The sequence below is a fragment of the Arvicanthis niloticus genome, chromosome 5 (assembly GCF_011762505.2).
Source record: "Arvicanthis niloticus isolate mArvNil1 chromosome 5, mArvNil1.pat.X, whole genome shotgun sequence".
Classification (NCBI taxonomy): domain Eukaryota; kingdom Metazoa; phylum Chordata; class Mammalia; order Rodentia; family Muridae; genus Arvicanthis; species Arvicanthis niloticus.
In genome coordinates, this window is record NC_047662.1 from 86,388,788 (window position 1) to 86,407,317 (window position 18,530).

Genomic DNA, 18,530 nt, shown 5'->3' on the forward strand with positions numbered 1-18,530 from the left:
GGTAGGAGAGAATGAAGCCATCTGGTAGACATCTGCTTTTAAAAGACACTTGATAGGCATGGTAGCACATGCCTATCAGCTCAGAATTTGAGATGCTCAGTGGATGGAGAAACATGAGGCCAGCCTGGATCACGTAGTGATGTTGGGACTAGTCTGAGACAGATGCTACTTCTCTCCCAGGCACTGTGACTGCTAATTCTTGGAAACAACCACTGCACTGCAGTAGTCCTACAAGATCCCCTTAAGGCATAGAAAGAGAAAGACCACCTTCCAGTTATGCAAAACGCTCATGCCTTTGTCATAGTGTGTGAGCTAGAAAGTAGGAAAGTTCCCTAAAGGGGCAAACTATTAATATGCAGATAGCAAACTATGAAATGTTGGGTGAATGCTACAGACTTTAGCCAGCCATTTCTCCCTATGGGGGGGAGGGGAGGGGATAGCATAGGCTAACAGTGCCAGTCAGCAGCCTTGCTCTGTGCAGAGGCCAGAGGTCGATGTCACAGCTTCCTTTGTTGTATTTGGTTCTGTTCTGTGTCTCTGGGATATCCAGCCTCTGGGTCCCGGCTCCAGGTAGTGTCAGACCCGGACTCCCTCTCTGGCATGGGTTTCAAGCTGACCAATCATTGGCTGGCCACTCCCACAATTTCTTCACCACCTTTACCCCAGTACTTCTTGTAGGCAGGATAAATTGTCTGATGAAGGTTTTATGGCTGGGTTGGTGTCCCAATCCCTCCACTGGAAGTCTTTCTTGTCTGATTACAGGAGATGGCTGCTTCAGATTCCCTATCTCCTACTGTTAAGAGTTTTCCCTAGGGAAATTCTCATAGATTTCTGGGAATTTCCATTGTACAACCATCTACCTCTCCTGAAATGGCTTCCAATTCCAGTCATCTCTCCCAATACTCTCTCCTTCCATTCCCTCCTACCTGTTTCCTCCTGTTCCCATCCTCACTCATCCCCAGTCCACCCAAAAAATGTATTCTATTTCCCCTTCCCAGGGAGATTTGTGCATCCTCTCTTGAGACCTTTTTGTTACTTAGCCTCTCTGGGTCTGTGGACAGTACAGGACATGATTATCCTGTACTTTACACCAAATATCAACTTTTAAGTGAGTACATAACATGTTTGTCTTTCTGGGTCTGGGTTAACCTCACATAGAATGATTTTTTTTTCCAATTCCATCCATTTGCCTGCAAATTTCATGATGCTATATTTTTAAACATCTGAGTAATGCTCCATTATGTAAATGTACCACATTTTCTTTGCCCATTCTTTTGTTGAGGAACATCTAGGTTGTTTCCAGTTTCTGGCTATTATGAATAAAGCTGTTACGAATAACTGAGCAAGTGCCCTTGTGGTAGGGTGGAACATCCTTTGGGTATATGCCCAGGAGTGGTATAGCTGGGTCTTGAGATAGATTCCCAAATTTCTGGGAAATCTCCATTTTGATTTCCAAAATAACTTTACAAGTTTGCACTCCCACCAGCAGTGGAGGAGGGTCCCCCTTGCTCCACATCCTTGCGAGCATCCTTGTAATCACTTGAGGTTTTGATCTTAACCATTCTGATGGGTGTTAAAGTCTCAGAGTCATTTTGATTTGCATTTCCCTGATGGCTGAGGATATCAGACATTTCTTTAAGTGCTTCTTGGCCATTTGGTTTTTCTGTGTTGAGAATTCTCTGTTTAGATCTATACCCCATTTTTAATGGAATTATTTGGTTTGTTGATATCTAGTTTCTTAAGTTCTTTATATATTTTGGAAACTAGTCCTCTGTTGGATACAGGGTTGGTGAAGATCTTTTTATACTCTGTGGAATACCATCTTCTTGCTTTTGATGGCCCTTTGTCTTTTCAGCTTCACAAGCCTCTCTTTATTAATTGTTGATCTTAGTGCCTGCATTATTGGTGTTCTGTTCAGGTAGTTGTCTCCTGTGCCAGTGAATTCAAGGCTATTTCCCACTTTCTCTTCTATCATCGGGTTCGGTATCTGGTTTTGTGTTGAAGTCTGTGATCTCCTTAGACTTGAGTTCTATGCAGGGTGATAGACATGACCTATTTGCATTCTTCTACATGCTGACATTCAGGTAGACCAGCAACATTTGTTGAAGATACTTTCTGGTTTTGCATCATATATCTCCAGTTTCTTTATTAAAAAAAAAATCAGTTGTCCATAGTGTGTGGATTTATGTCTGGGTCTTGGGTTGGATTCAATTGACCAATCTGTCTGCTGTTATGCAAATACTATTCTGTTTTTATAGCTCTGTAGTGGAGCTTGAGATTAGGGATGATGACACCTCTAGAAGTTCTATTATTGTATAGGACTGTTTGAGCTATCCTGGGTTTTTTGGTTTTCCATATGAAACTGACTATTGTTTTTTCAAGGTCTGTAAAGAATTATGTTGGAATTTTGTTGGGGATTGCAGTGAATCTGTAGATTGCTTTTGGAAAGATGGCCATTTTTACTATGTTAATCCTACAGATCCATGAGCATGGGAGATTTTCCCATCTTCTGATATCTTCTTCAACTTCTTCAAAGACTTAAAGTTACTGTCACAGAGGTCTTTCACTTCCTTGGTTAGATTTAGCCCAAGATATTTTATATTATTAGTGGCTATTGTGAAGGGTGTTGTTTCCCTGATTTCTTTTTCACCCTCCCTCCCCAATTTTTAAATTAACTTTGCATCCATCCACTTCACTGAAGGTATTTATCAGCTGTAGGAGTTCCCTGGTAGTATTTTGGGGTCACTTATGCTATCATATCATCTGAGAATAGCGATACTTTGGCTTCTTCCTTCCAATTTGTATCCCCTTGATTTCCTTCAGATATTTTATCTCTATAGCTAGAACTTTAAGTACTGTATTAAATAGATATGGAGAGAGTGGTCAGCCTTGTCTTGTTCTTGATTTTAGTGAAATTGGGTTGAATTTTTCTCCATTTAATTTGATGTTGGCTATCAGCTTGCTGTAATTGCCTTTAATTATGTTTAGGTGTGTCCCTGGTACCCCTGATTTCTCCAAGACTTTTACCATGAAGGGGGCTTGGATTTTGTCAAAGGCTTTTTCATCATCTAATGAGATAATTATGTTTGTTTGTTTCAGTTTGTTTATATGGTGGAGTACTTTGACAGATTTTCATATGCCTGCATCTCTGGGATGAAGCCTACTTGATCATGGTGGACGATCTTTTTGATGTGTTCTTGGATTTGGTTTGCAGATATTTTATTGAGTACTTTTGCGTCAATGTTCTTGAGAGAAATTGGTCTGTAATTCTCTTTCTTTGTTGAAACTTTGTGTGGTTTGGGTATCAGGGTAATTGTGGCTTTATAAAATGAACTTGACAGTCTTCCTTCTGTTTCTATTTTGTGGAATAATTTGAGAAATATTGGTGTTAGCTTTTCTTTGAAAAAGTCTGTTAGAATTCTGTACTAGCACTGTCTGGCCCTGGGCTTGTTTTGTCTGAGAGAATTTTAATGATTGCTTCTATTTCCTTAGGGGTTATAGGTATGGTTAAATTGTTTTATCTCATCTTGATTTAACTTTGGAAAGTTGTATCTATCAAGAAAATTGTCCATTTCTTTTAGATTTTCCAATTTTACATAAGTACAGTTTTTTGAGGTATTTTCTAATGATTCTTTAGATTTCCTTTGTGTCTGCTGTTGTGTTCCCTTTTTTTCTTTCTGGTTTTGTTAATTTGGATATTCTCCTCATGTCTTTTTGTTAGTTGGTTAAGTGTTCGTCAGTCTTGTTGAATTTTTCCAACAACCAACTTTTTGTTTCATTGATTCTTTGTATTGTCTCTTTGGTTATATTTTATTGATATTGGCCCCCAGTTTAAGGTGGCCCCCTGTCATCTACTCAACTTGAGTTTCTGGAGTTTTCAGGTACACTATGAATCACTAGTATGAGATCTCTCCAATTTCTTTATGAAGGCTCTTAGTGCTATGAACTCTCCTCTTAGTACAACTTTCATTTTATTCTATAAGCCTGGAAATGTTGTGTATTCATTTTCATTGAACTCTATGAAGTTTTTAATTTCTTTTTTAATTTTTGCCTTGATCCAGGGGTCAATCAGTACAGAGTTGTTCAGTTCCCATGAACTGTTTGTAGGTTTTCTGTTGTTTTTGGAACCCAGCTTAAATTGATGAATTTCGGGTCTCAGAGGATATAGGAAATTATTTCAGTTTTTTAGTGTCTGTTGAGACTTGCTTTGTGATCAAGTATGTGTTCAAGTTTGGAGAAAGTTCTGTCAGGTTCTGATAAGAAGGTATACTATTTCATGTTTGGGTGAAATGTTCTGTATCTATCTGTTAGAGCCATTGGGTTTGTAACATCTCTTAGTTCATTATTTCTCTCTTTAGCTTTTGTCTGAATAAATCTATCCATTGGTGAGAGTTGGGTATTGAAGTCTTTCACTATTAATGGGCAATTTGAGCTTTAGTAATGTTTCTTTCACATATGTGGGTACCCTTGCATTTGGGGCATAGATGTTAAGAATTGAAGTGTCATCTTGGTGGATTTGTGTGTGTGTGTGTGTGTGTGTGTGTGTGTGTGTGAGTGTTTGTGAGTATGAAATGTCTTTTCCCATCTCTTTTGATTAATTTTGGTTGGACTCTATTTTGTTAGATATTAGAATAGCTACCCCAGCTTTCTTCTTGGGTCCACTTGCTTGGAAAATCTTTTCCTAGCCCTTTACTCTTAGGTAATGTCTATCTTCGATGTTAAGGTATGTTTCCTGGATATTGCGGAAAGATGAATCCTGTCTTCATATACATTCTATTAGCCTGTTTTTTTGTTTGTTTGTTTTTTAACTGGGGTAATAAATCCATTGATATCGAGAGATGACTGTTAATTCTTGTTATTTTGTTGTTGGTGGTAGTGTGTGTGTGTGTGTGTTTCCTGTCTTTTGATTTTGCTGGTGTGAGATTATTCATTTCCTGCATTTTCATGGATGTATTTAATCTCATCAAATTGGACTCTTCTTTCTAGTACCTTTTGTGGGGCTGGGGTTGTAGATAAGTATTGTTTAAATTTGATTTAGTCATGGAATATCTTGTTTTCTCCATAATAGTGATTGAAAGTTTTGCTAGGTATAATAGTTGAGGCTGACATCTGTGGTCTCTTAGAGTCATCTGTTTAGGACCTTTAGGCTTTTAGAGTCTTTGTTGAAAAGTCCAGTATAATACTAATAGGTCTTCCATTATATGTTACTGGGGCTTTTCCCCTTGCAGCTTTTAATCTTCTTCCTCCTCCTCCTCCTCCTCTTCCTCCCCCTCCTCCTCCTCTTCCTCCTCCCCCTCCTCCCCCTCCTCCTCCTCTTCCTCCTCCTCCTCCTCCTCCTCCTCCTCCTCCTCCTCCTCCTCCTCCTCCTCCTCTTCTTCTTCTTCTTCTTCTTCTTCTTCTTCTTCTTCTTCTTCTTCTTCTTCTTCTTCTTCTTCTTCTTCTTCTTCCTCTTCTTCCTCCTCTTCCTCCTCTTCCTCTTCCTCTTCTTCTTCCTTTTCTTCCCCTTCCCCTTCCCCTTTCCCCCCCTCCTCCTCCTCCTCCTCCTCCTCCTCTTCTTCTTCTTCTTCTTCTTCTTCTTCTTCTTCTTCTTCTTCTTCTTCTTCTTCTTCTTCTTCTTCTTCCTCTTCCTCTTCCTCTTCCTCTTCCTCTTCCTCTTCCTCTTCCTTTTTTTGTTCTCCATGTTTAGTGTTTCGGTTTTTATGTGATGGGGGACTTTCTTTTCTGGCACAATATATTTGATGTCATGTAGGCTTCTTGTACCTCTATAGGCATGCTGTTCTTTCATTCTTTAGGTAAGAAACATTTTCTTCTATGCTTTTGTTGAAAATATTATCTGGGCCTTTGAGGTGTGAATCTTCTCTTTCTTCTCTTTCTATTATTCTTAGGTTTGATCTTTTTATAGTATCTCAGATTTTCTGGATGTTTTGTGTGAGGAACTTTTTAGATTTAATGTTTTCTTTGACTGATGTATCAGGTTTTTTTTTTTTTTTTTTTATCACATCTACAGCTGAGATTATCTCTTTCATCTCTTGTATTCTGTTGGTGATGCTTTTGTCTGCAGTTCCTGTTTGCTTACCTAGGTTCTCCATCACCAGGATTCCCTCAGATTGTGTTTTCTTTATTGTTTCTATTTCTCTTTTCAGGTTTTATGGTTTTACTCATTTTCTTCATCTGTTTATTTTTTCTTGGATTTCTTTAAGGGATTTATTCATTTCTTCTTTAAGAACCTCTATCATCTCCATGAAGTTGGCTTTAGGGTCGTTTTCTTGTGCTTCAGCTGTGTTTATCCAAGTGTTTCTGTAGTTGCACAACTAGGCTTTGGTGATGCCATATTGCCCTGGCTGCTATTGTTCTTACACTGGCATCTAGGCATCTGGGTTTGGGATGGGTCTAGGTCCCAATTTCTGAGTTGATTTTTGTTGGATGGATGTTTTCTTTCTTGGTTTCTGTTTCCTCTTTGGTGTTTTGGTCTTTGTGTTCTGTATTTCTGGCAGTCTATGTAACCTCCGAACTATCAGGGAGTCTCTGTTGGAGTTGGGGCTGGACTTCTGGCAGCTAGAGTGGCCTTTGGTCCAGCAGGTGATCTCTGTTCTTCTGAGTGGTCTGGCCTGCACTTGAGCAAGAGATCTTTACCCATAGGGATGGGGACATGGCAGGAGGGCCAGGCAGAGGGGGAATGTCAGGAGGTTTGGGTCTTACAGTTCCAAATAGAGGGAGTTGGAGGGTTACTACAGGAGGTGGGACTCTTTCCTGTTCTGACTTCACCTTATTTTTGAGACAAGTACTCTCAATGAACCTGGTCATTTCAACTATACTGGCTAAAGAGTAGCTGACTGAAGAGCCCTCAGAATCTTCATTGCCCTCTCCTCCAGCCCTGTACAGTTCACCTTTACAGTCCATACACTGCCATGTTCGTCTTATGTGGGTAGTGAGGGTCCAAGCCCAGGTCTCCATGCTTACACACTGATTATGTTAAATCCTGAGCATCTCCCCAGGCACCATAATGTATCTTTTGTTTTCTTTCCACCCTTTGGACCATGCCTCATCACCCCAGTGCACCCCTTTTATGTGTTGAATTCCCATCCTTGAGGCTCCAGCACAAGCCCACAGGAGAAAGGTTATGAGTTTATGATGAAGAAAACTTGAGTGGAATAAACCATGCTACAACACACCGAATATGACACCTTCCTTTAGTCCTTGCCCAGTATGTGGCCTACTGATGTGCACTGTGTGTTCCCTTTCACATGATGAACTTTAGTAAGAATAATAAAAAAGCTGCAGCTTCTACTGCTGCTTCTCCTCCTTTTCCTCCTCCTCCTCCTCTTCCTCCTCCTCTTCCTCCTATTCTTCCTCCTCTACCTTCTTTTGGAAATAGTCCTGTTTGGTCCATTTCACCAAACATTCAGCCATGAGTAGTGAAATTTTGGTTTCTTTGAAACCCAGTTATGTTATGCGAATATGCTTTTGTTTTAATTCTAGGTGTGGGTTATGGGGCTGCTTCAGAATGTTCATAGCTGCCATGTTTTGTTTTATAGTCTAGGAAGGGTGTGATTTTTGCCAGTTGCAGATAGTTTACGTTTGGAATTCTGGAACTCTGGAGCGGGTATAAATGTGAGAGCCCAAAGAGGGTCTCTAGTGGCTTCTCCTCCCCTGCTGCTTCCCCTGTTGCTCCCCTGCTGCTGCTGGTTCTTGCTGTTGTGTTTGCTGGTTTGCTGCTTTTGCTTAGTTGTTTGCTGGTTTGCTGGTTTGCTGGTTTGCTGGTTTGTTTGCTGGTTTGCTGGTTTGCTGGTTTGCTGGTTTGCTGGTTTGCTGGTTTGCTGGTTTGCTGGTTTGCTGGTTTGCTGGTTTGCTGGTTTGCTGGTTTGCTGGTTTGCTGGTTTGCTGGTTTGCTGGTTTGCTGGTTTGCTGGTTTGCTGGTTTGCTGGTTTGCTGGTTTGGTTTGCTGGTTTGCTGGTTGTTTGCTGGTTTGCTGGTTTGCTGGTTTGCTGGTTTGCTGGTTTGCTGGTTTGCTGGTTTGCTGGTTTGCTGGTTTGCTGGTTTGCTGGTTTGCTGGTTTGCTGGTTTGCTGGTTTGCTGGTTTGCTGGTTTGCTGGTTTGCTGGTTTGCTGGTTTGCTGGTTTGCTGGTTTGCTGGTTTGCTGGTTTGCTGGTTTGCTGGTTTGCTGGTTTGCTGGTTGTTTGGTTTGCTGGTTTGCTGGTTTGCTGGTTTGCTGGTTTGCTGGTTTGCTGGTTTGCTGGTTTGCTGGTTTGCTGGTTTGCTGGTTTGCTGGTTTGCTGGTTTGCTGGTTTGCTGGTTTGCTGGTTTGCTGGTTTGCTGGTTTGCTGGTTTGCTGGTTTGCTGGGTTTGCTGGTTGTTTGCTGGTTTGCTGGTTGTTTGCTGGTTTGCTGGTTGTTTGCTGGTTTGCTGGTTTGCTGGTTTGCTGGTTTGCTGGTTTGCTGGTTTGCTGGTTTGCTGGTTTGCTGGTTTGCTGGTTTGCTGGTTGTTTGCTGGTTTGCTGGTTTGCTGGTTTGCTGGTTTGCTGGTTGTGTTTGCTGGTTTGGTTTGCTGGTTTGCTGGTTTGCTGGTTGGAGATATCCTAAGGATGAAGATTGGATTTGCCCCTAGAAACTCCTAATCAGCAGGAAGTAGTCTAAAGAGGGCTAACCTTATCTACCCTTCTAACCATATCTCTCTCCTACCTAGAGCTGGGCGAGGGGGTGGGGGTGGGGGTAGTTGAAAGGGTTCAGGGTGGAATAAGGGTGGAGAGCTACTCAATAAAGTAGTTCCCAAAGTACACCCAAACCCATCTGATTTTAGAGTGAGCAACTCTAAGTGTAATTTTACTGATGCTGCCCTCCACCCCACAAACTGTTGGGAGATAGCCTACATGGTCTATTGTGAGTTCTGAATAGACTATTTAAAAACCCTTACATTTCCCCCTCCCCCCAAACTCATTGATAATCTCCAGAATGGTTTTCAGGAGGGTATATGTCTCTCTTCTATACAATGAACTGCTACAAACTGTGCTGTATAGGCACAGCTAATTCTTTAATTTTAAACCCAAAATTTGTGGACAAAAAAAACCAATGGAAGAAACAATGTCTTTATGAGGAAACAAATGAGGTGTAACCCAATAATTATTCCAGAATGCTTGAAGATTGTCATAGTTGTTGTTAGCATTCTGTCTAAACTCCACCCCTACTGTTACTTGGCAACAGTCAGGTAGGCCTGGCCCACTATAAAAGGGGCTGCTTGCCCCCTCATCTCTCTCTTGCTTTCTTGCACCTCTCTTGCCTCTTGCCCCCTTCCCTTCCCCCTCTCTCCATGTGCTCATGGCTGGTCTTTACTCCTTTACTTCTCTACTCTCTGTCTTTCTGCCTCTACTACCCTCTTAACTCCCCTCCCCATGCCCTGAATAAACTCTATTCTATACTATACCGGTGTGTGGCTGGTCCCTCAGGAGGAAGAGATGCCTCATCGTGGGCCCGCTGAGACATCCCCTTTCCCCCTACCTCACCACACACCCACAGAACATATTCTATATCTCTTTATCTTTTTTATAAACACAACATTGGTGCCATAATTTGGGTGTAGAAATCTGCAGGGTTGCATCACACCAGCTACCAAAAGAGATCCATGCTCGCTAGCCTAGCCTAGCCTAGAACTGGTAAGCCCCCATTTCCCACTGGTCAGAGTAACCGTCCACATGGTCTGAGGGAAGATTTCTTGAGGTCAGAGCTAACCCTGTGTTGTCCTGACCCTCATTCTAGGATTCCTTCTCTTGGGTGGGACTTTCCCCCTCTCCCTTTGAGACAGTTTCTTTCTCAAAGCTGAGAACCCCAGGCGGGACCTGGACAGACTGCTCTCAGGAGCGCCAACTCCAAGCTTTAGTCCCCAGGTCCCAACCTATCTCACCCATAGGTCAGTCGATAGCAGCCATCGACCTGTAGCATAGGCTTCTCCCCCGCCCCCCCCCCCCTTCATTTGCTGCTGGCTGCAGCCACTAGTTGAGCCAGTTTGCCTGAAAAGCGGGTTTGGGACCCTGCTTGCTCCTCTCCCCCCTCTGCTTGCTCCTCTCCCCACTCTGCTCTTTAGCTCTGCTCTGGGTCTGGCTTTGCTTCTTTTGTCCTGCCAAGGACCCTGAGACTTGCTTTCCCAAGAGCGCACTTGCAAAGGACTTGGCTGCCCATGCACTTGAGGAAGGCTTTCTCTCTCTCCCTTTCTGCCCAGGCCCTATAAAGCAAGTGTGCTCGCAGTGCTGTCTACCACAAGAGTAGCTAGTGTGCACTGGGCAGCAACTTCTGGCTGCTAGAAGGAAGTCCTGCCCTTCTAGTCCACAGTGGTGTAGACCTAGCTCACAGCACCTCTGTCTCAGCTGTGGGCCGGTAGCACAACCCTGGGGCCATGACCTGCGGCCTATAGCCCCCATCGGGGGGGCCGTACAAATGCCACTGCTGCCAGCTTTCTTATTCTGGTCCTAGTCAAGTGTTTCTTTGCTAGTACAAAAATGTGCTTCTCTCTACCTATACAACCTGCCAAAGTTACTTAAGATTTTCTTTCCTATCCTGTCTATTAACTAAATTCTATTCAGCTACAACCAATCCATATGACCCTCAATCTTATCAAAAGTCTGCTAATGATATATTTAAATTTATGACCGACAGAATTCCCAAAGCCTCTAACAGTTGACCCAAGATGGTTTCAGAAGATGTGCACACACCTAGGAGATACTGCCTGGATTGTATGCGATATAGTCACTAAAAAATGCAGTGGATAAAACTGGATGCCCTGAGTCAAATGACTTGGCTAAACCAAGGTAAGTCATTTCTCATGTCATATGTATCCATTCCACAGAGAAAAGCCCTGAGGCTTCTGCGCTTGAAAGCCAGACTGACTTCGCCCAAGAGACCATGGAGACCATGGGAACTGTTGGCTAGCGGACTCTGTCATTTTTTAAATATATAACTGGTAGATTGTTGTTTACTCTTTCTCAGACTTCTGACTACATTGACAGCTAAGCTTTCACAGATGTAATCTGTTACCTCATTACCCAAACTCAGTTTCCATCAATTAAATGCTTCATATTTCCTCTTCTTGCTATGCCACTGTCCTAATATTATCTGAGTTCCTATAAATTTGCCTAACTCTAATAAAACATCCACTATACGATCCAACAAAGGCTCATCCTAAAGACTGCTCATGTTGTTAACTCCTGCTGTTATCTCTTTTGTAAACACATAGGAAACCCACTCAGATCTATCTCTCACGGACCAAATAGACATCTGCCTAAAATTCCCACTGACTACTTATTCTAAAGGGTGGGATCTCTCTGGGTTTCCAACGTGCATCTTAAGAAAAAATTTTCTTTCTCCCAAACATACTTAATCTTATTCCCTACATTTTGTCAAGTCCAGGTACATCGAGAACAACTCCAGAAGCAACCTCCAGATGTTCCATCTCTTGTCACACACACAGACATTTCTACTGGACCTGTTCCTTCTGAGTTATGCTCAGATGTCTCCACAGACCCTGGACAGCAGGAAACAGCCAACTCTCTTAAGACTGGACAAACATCCCCCATACCCTGAATAAACTCTATTATATTCTATACTATACTGGTGTGTGGCTGGTCCCTCAGGGGGAAGAGATGCCTTGGCATGGACCTGCTGAGACATCCCCTTCCCCCATACCTCTCTACACACCCACGAACATATTCTCTTTATCTTTTTATAAACACATCAGTTGTGTTCTTTTTTCTTTCTTTCTTTTCTTTCTTTCTTTCTTTCTTTCCTTTCTTTCTTTCTTTCTTTCTTTCTTTCTCTCTTTCTTCCTTCCTTTTTCTTTCTTTCTTTTAAAGAGAAACACTCTTGTTTTTTGTTCTTTAGTTTTTGTTTTATTAGATTTATTCATTTGATTTATGTGAATACACTGTATCTGCTTCAGACACACCAGAAGAGGGCATTAAATCCCATTACAGATGGTTATGAGCCGCCATGTGGTTGCTGGGAATTGAACTCAGGACCTCTGGAAGAGCAGTCAGTGCTCTTAACCACTGAACCATCTCTCCAGCCTGCATTCTTTATTTTTGTATTCCAATGTCCTATTTTACATGTATTAGAAATGACTTCTAGGTTGTGTTCCAAGTAGATGACTGTGTTTCAAAGAAAGCTTTTGAGAGGGACTGGGAAAACCAGGTCTTGTTCTAATTTTAGATATTATTTCATCATTGCACCCATCCATCTGTCTATCCTTCTATCTATCTGCTTTACACCAAATCACACAGCTCGTCAGAAATGCTTTCAGATCCAAAGTCTGTTTTCTATGAGTTTATCAGTCTCATGAAGGAGGCAGCACTGAGGGCAAGGATAATGCAGTAATGAACTGACTGTCCATTAGAGAGGTAAACTTGAGGAAAACTTTCAGAGAGAAGATGGTATCTAAGCTAGGCTTTAAGAAAATACATTTTCCTGTGGGAGGATAAAGGAGTGAAAGGAAATATGATGTAGAAGAGATGATATTTGCAGTCACAAAAGTATGAATGTGCCATATCAGAGCCACAGGAGATCAGCTGAGAGGTTTGGAGTCACATCAGGAAGAGCATTGAGCATCTCATTAAAGATCTTGGTTTGATCTTTTTAGAGAATGGGGCCATTATGGTTTCTAAGCAGAGGTGGGTGGTCTTATGGGTCCCTAGGATGATGATTGATGTGGCTCGAAGCCAGAAATGCAAATATGAAGCCATCCAAGCAGGAGAGGATGGTTATAGGTACTATTAGTTAGTGAGGAGACACACAAGAGGTGGTAAGATGAATGGGAATTGGTATTTTTGGTAGTGGGAATAAAGAGAAACGTCTTATTCTGGTTCGTAGCTTTAGCCCTGCTGCTCTGGGGCCATGGGGGAGCTAGCAAGTCATGGTGGCAGAGAAAACCACAGACCTCATCATCAGGGAGCAAGAGGAAAAAGAGGAAAAGGCAGAGACCCAAGACTCTGCTCTAAAGGTGTCCCGTGGGGTCCCACCTTGTGAAGGCTCTCCCCTTCCCTTCCAGCACAAATCTGCAGACAAAGAAAGCATTTAATACCGGGGTCTTTGGAGGGCCTTAAAGACCCAAATTGGAGCAGGTGGCTCTGTTTCCTGGGGTTCCTTCTGTAAAGGAGCCAGGGGGGAAAGGAGACTGGAATACAGTCAGAGGCAGTTTCTGTATGTATGCTGAGGTCTAAGTGCCTGTTGGCTGACTCAGTGGAAATGCACTATATACTTAAAATCTATAGCTCAGACATCAAGAGAGAGGCCTGAAGACAGGAATCTGGATTTAGGGCATTAACTTTCTCCACTCTTTCTCCATTGCTGAGGTTACTAATTTCCCACAAATACCTCTTCTCTTCATTTCCCCGTTAGCAGCAGGAGTTCAGGCAGGAAAAGTGTCTACTCAGCTGCAGCCTTCCACAACAGCTTTATCGCTGTTGCTTGGTGGCAAAGGAATGGTTATTTAATGAAAAACACTTTTAAAAAAATTCCTGAGCTCTTAAATGGAAAAAGGAGAATGAGCCCAGTTTGGCACTGTGAAGCAGTAGGAAGTGAGGGAGGGAGGAAGAAAGGGAAGGAGGAAGGGAGGGAGGGAAGGAGGGAGGGAGAAAGGGAGGGAGAGATGGGGAAGGGAGGGAGGGAGGGAGGGAGGGAGGGAGGGAGGGAGGGAGAGATGGGGAAGGGAGGGAGGGAGGGAGGGAAGGAGGGAGGGATGGCGGGTAGAGGGAGGGAGGGAGGAAGAAAGGGAAGAAGGAAGGGAGGGAGGGAAGGAGGGAGGGAGAAAGGGAGGGAGAGATGGGGAAGGGAGGGAGGGAGGGAGGGAGGGGAGAGGGAGGGAGGGAGGGAGAAAGGGAGGAAGGGAGGGAGGGAGGGAAGGAGGGAGGGAGAAAGGGAGGGAGAGATGGGGAAGGGAGGGAGGGAGGGAGGGGGGCGGGCGGGAGGGAGGGATGGAGACAGGGAGGAAGGGAGGGAGGGAGGGAAGGAGGGAGGGAGAAAGGGAGGGAGAGATGGGGAAGGGAGGGAGGGAGGGAGGGAGGGAGGGAGGGAGTGTTGGCAGCTTGAAGCCTTGCCTGTCTTGGCCCCAGGCCCCTGACTTTTATATTAAAATTACTTTTCTTCAACTTCCTTTGCTCTTTTTCCAGCCAGCAGATTGAGAAGGTGTGAAGGCCACAGCCTCTAATGCTCATGTGACCAGGAGCAGGGCCTTTTGTATGAAGCTTACTCTTTACTGTGTCACCTGAACAGTAACGCCAGCCTTTGCATCCTTCTACCTTCTTGTCTCATGTGCTGCAGTGTCTACGCCAACATCTCAAGTCCTTGGGCTCACACCTTGTATATTCGTTTTCATTCCTATTATAGGTTCAGAATATATCATTTAAAGTGCATAAGACATGTCTAATCCGGCTCCTTCAACTGTCCGGACTCACAGATCTCCCTTCTTTTTTCTTCCCCTTCTCCTCTCCACTGTGATCATAAAACCACTTGTAAAAAAACAAAATGGAAGATAGAGATACTTAGAAGACCAAGAGAGGGCAGAAAGCTGCTAAAGAAATTGGTTTGGGTCCACAGGAGGGAAGCTGAAGAGTGGGGAAGATAGTGAACTCATGAAACACATGACGAGTGCCGTAGAGTCCAAGCTGAAAGGACAGCAAGGGCACGCGGTGTGGGTTAATTGGTGCCCTGCCTACACTCAGGAGAGAATACACTTTTAGCCACATCAAAGTCTTTTCCAGGAAAAAAAAAAAGTAACCCAGAAAGCAAAACATACCTCATTAAAAGTGCCATTTCCAGGAACCCTGGCAGGCAGACAATAAGAAACCTGAAAGCAATCGCCTCTGATCAGTCTGCTGCTCTCAGCCACTGAACCGTTTGCCTCAAGAACAAAGAATAGAGGTAATATATTTAAATTCAATTTCTTAGAAAGTGAAACGATTTAGCTAGAGTTGCCTTCAATCAACCAGACACCTCCCATAGCTTCAAAATGCATCCTCTGGGAATCTGTGAAATCCTTCAGCAAAGCTTGCACCCACCCTCCAGAGATGCTCACAGACTCCTGCATAGGTACTTCAAACATGACACCTTGTGACAGGCTGAGAAAAGGCCATTTACACCGTCTACCTCATTTGTCCTAGAATTGTGGCCATAGTAAAAACAGGACGCCAGAGAACCTATTCTATTTATTTTTAAACTCTTTTTGTTTTGGTATAATTTTGTGTTTATGAGGAAGTGGAAAAACTATTAAAGAGAATTTTCATTCATGCTTCAGCATAACTATGGGACATTGGTTAAATAAGTATCTATACCAGTGCGACACTATTCACCGAAATATAGACTGCACATTTCCTCACTGACAGCCTCTTCACAGTTTCCGTGTTCAGGTCTGGACATTGCCTCCTATTTTTTTTTTATCTCATTATGATGCTTCTGTACTAAGGACATGAGTGACAGGCACACAATACTTCCCCTCTGATGGAACAATCTGGAGAAGCCAGCTGCAATCCAATAGTCAGATAACTGGCAGAGACTAGGGTGGCAGTATTGGAAGTGGCTGTCTGTCCTGCTTCTGGCAGATTACTGCAGACTCTTATCTCAGCAGTGACCTCATTCAGGCATGAGGACACAGACATAGACAAACAACTTCAGGGGCTGAAGCATGACTAGAGAGGAGAGAGACAGCCGTATGCCACCATAGCAAATACAGATATTTATCTAGCCTGGTATTTTCCTTTCTTGTTTTTCTCTGTGTCTTCAATGAAACAAGTACTGTTTGTCTTATAGATTCTGTGTGGATTTTCATATTTATTTATACAAAAAATTTATGCATATTTATTACATTATATATTTACACACAAAATATATAAAATATAATATTTGCCTCTGCAAATGTTCATAGGTAACTTTCCATCTGTATTTTTGGTTCTCTTCAATTTGTCTTGTAATATGCTCAACATATGCTATATGTCCGCTCTGGAGAAGAAGATGTTGTTACCCGAGTCTCCCCATCCTGCTCTAAATTTTCTCTGTGCCCCTCCCCTCTATCACAACAGTGTTCTAAACTCTTGCTCCCCGTGAGGATAAAATCATAAAGCCACCATTTCTCACCACTGCTGCTCAAACTTTAAGGCTGAGATTCACATCATAGCTGTGAATCTTTGAAGCTTTCTTTAAAGCTTCAAGTGGTTCTAACACTTGAGCTGTTCGAGAAACATTACTCTGTATTGCAAGATTTTTTTTCTTTGATTTTTTTCTTCATAATAATTGTCAAACACGTTTCTAGGTAGTTCATGAGAGGAGACTGTTTCATGATGGATCACACAGGCTGGTACTCTGCATTGTCAGGGATGGAGAGCCTTCTATTGAACTTCTCTTTCTAATTCCTTGCAAGTTGACACTTGTGGAGTCGGTGGAATAGACTTTTCCTTGGGCTGACAGACTCTTCATTTTATTCTAAGCCTGAGACTTCTGAGGCTGAGGCAAAAGGGTCACAAGTTCCAGGCCAATCTGAACAACATCATAAGTTTCAGGTCATATTATTTAGTGAAACCTTATCTCAAAATAAACCAATAAATATTCATGGGCTTTCTATGAGGGGTTGAGATTTCCAGGGTTTCTGAGATACAGCAGTTTCTATGCTTTCTACTTCTGTAATCATTGTATTGAAGATACTGTACTACCCACTCTCTCCTGCCCTCTGACTGGGGAAAGAGTTGGCATTGAGTCACTTTCTCGGACCAGGCTTCATTCCCTCTGTTTGGTAAGGAAGGCTGCTTCTGGCTGCAGCACATCTTTTTCGTGGCAGTTGTATATAAGGTCAAAGGCTGAATTCTGAGGAACAGGGTCCTATTTAAGACCAAAGTGTATATCCAAGATTGGTCATAAATTCAAGGAGGTAGCATGAGTCTAGATTTAGAATCTTTAGGCAAATCTTTGATTCTAACCCTGATCCTGATTCCGAATGAGAGCAGTTAATTAAGAATATTGAGAGACACATAGCTCTGAATGAGTGTTTGTGAAATGACATAAAGAATTCTGAAAACAGAAGTTGGTGATTCTAGCTCTCGACGTCATCAGAATGACTACATTGTGTATGTTATTGGTGTATATGTCTTCTTGTGTGTGCATATATGGCTGCCCATGTATGTGTGTGCACATGAGAGTGGAGGTCAGAATTGACTTCAGGATATCTTTCTTAATCACTCTCTGTCTTCTTTGTTCAGTCTCTCACTGAACTTGGAGATCACTGTTCTGGCTAGACTGGCTGGCCAGCAAGCCTCTGGGATTTGCCTGTCTCTTCCCCCTGGCAGCCCTAGAGCTTTGGCTAGGTGATGCTGTGTCTGGCTTTTACATGAGTCCTAAAAATATAAACTCAGGTCTTCATGTTTTCACAGCTTTCTTTACCAGTTGAGTCCTCTTCTTTAAGAGACCATTTAATTAATGAATTAATTGTGTGTACATGTGCATACATATGAGTGTTTATATGCAGGTATCAGGGGACGACTTGTGAGAGTCTGTTCTCTCCTTCCATCGTGTAAGTTCTGGGAATTGAACTCAGGCTTTGGAAGCAGGCATCTTACCTACTGAGCCATCTTGCTGGCTCCAGAGCAGATATATCTTCTAGGGAAATATTGCTTATTAGTTTCTGAGATAGATGGGCACTAAAATACCCTCAGAGCTATTTTGTTTGAATGGATGGTTATATCCTAGAAGTATTGACACTACTTAATTAAAAATAAAGTTTTCGCTGGGCAGTGGTGGCCCACGCCTTTAATCCCAGCACTTGGGAGGCAGAGGCAGGCGGATTTCTGAGTTCAAGGCCAGCCTGGTCTACAGAGTGAGTTCCAGGACAGCCAGGGCTACACAGAGAAACCCTGTCTCGAAAAACCAAAAATAAATAAATAAATAAATAAATAAAAGTAAAAATAAATAATTTTTTCCTGCTTTAATTATAATTGAATTAATTTACACCTAATAGTAGAAATATTGACATTTTATTGATGTATAAAGGATAGTGTATAACTGTCAAGTCCATTAATTTATTCAGTTTCTTCATTGGGCACCTATCATATGGAGTCCTATTATATATGTACATGTATATGATATATATATATATATATATATATATATATATATATATGACTCATTGTGATGTGTAACAATACCCAGCAAGTGATATTTTGTCCCTCATCCCTTTTATTGATTTCTGTGTATGCTGTATGAGGCCTTAATACTCAATTACTATTTACTGCCAGAGGATAATCCATTAAACGGGTGTTTTTCATTTTGTATACATTCTTTTTGCTGATGGCTTGTCTATCAGGTGTCTTCCAGAAGGCTCTTGTAATTGGATTGTTTTCCAGTTGGTGGCTCCAATCACTGGGAGGTATTCAGATCTTGAGGGCTCTGACATAATCGATAGGTGAGCCAGTTGATTTATTATCTGATGGCATTATTGGGACACAGTTGAAGCTTTCAGAGTCTGGGGTGAGTTGGAAGTGGTAGGGATGTGTCTGTTCTGTCTGCACCATC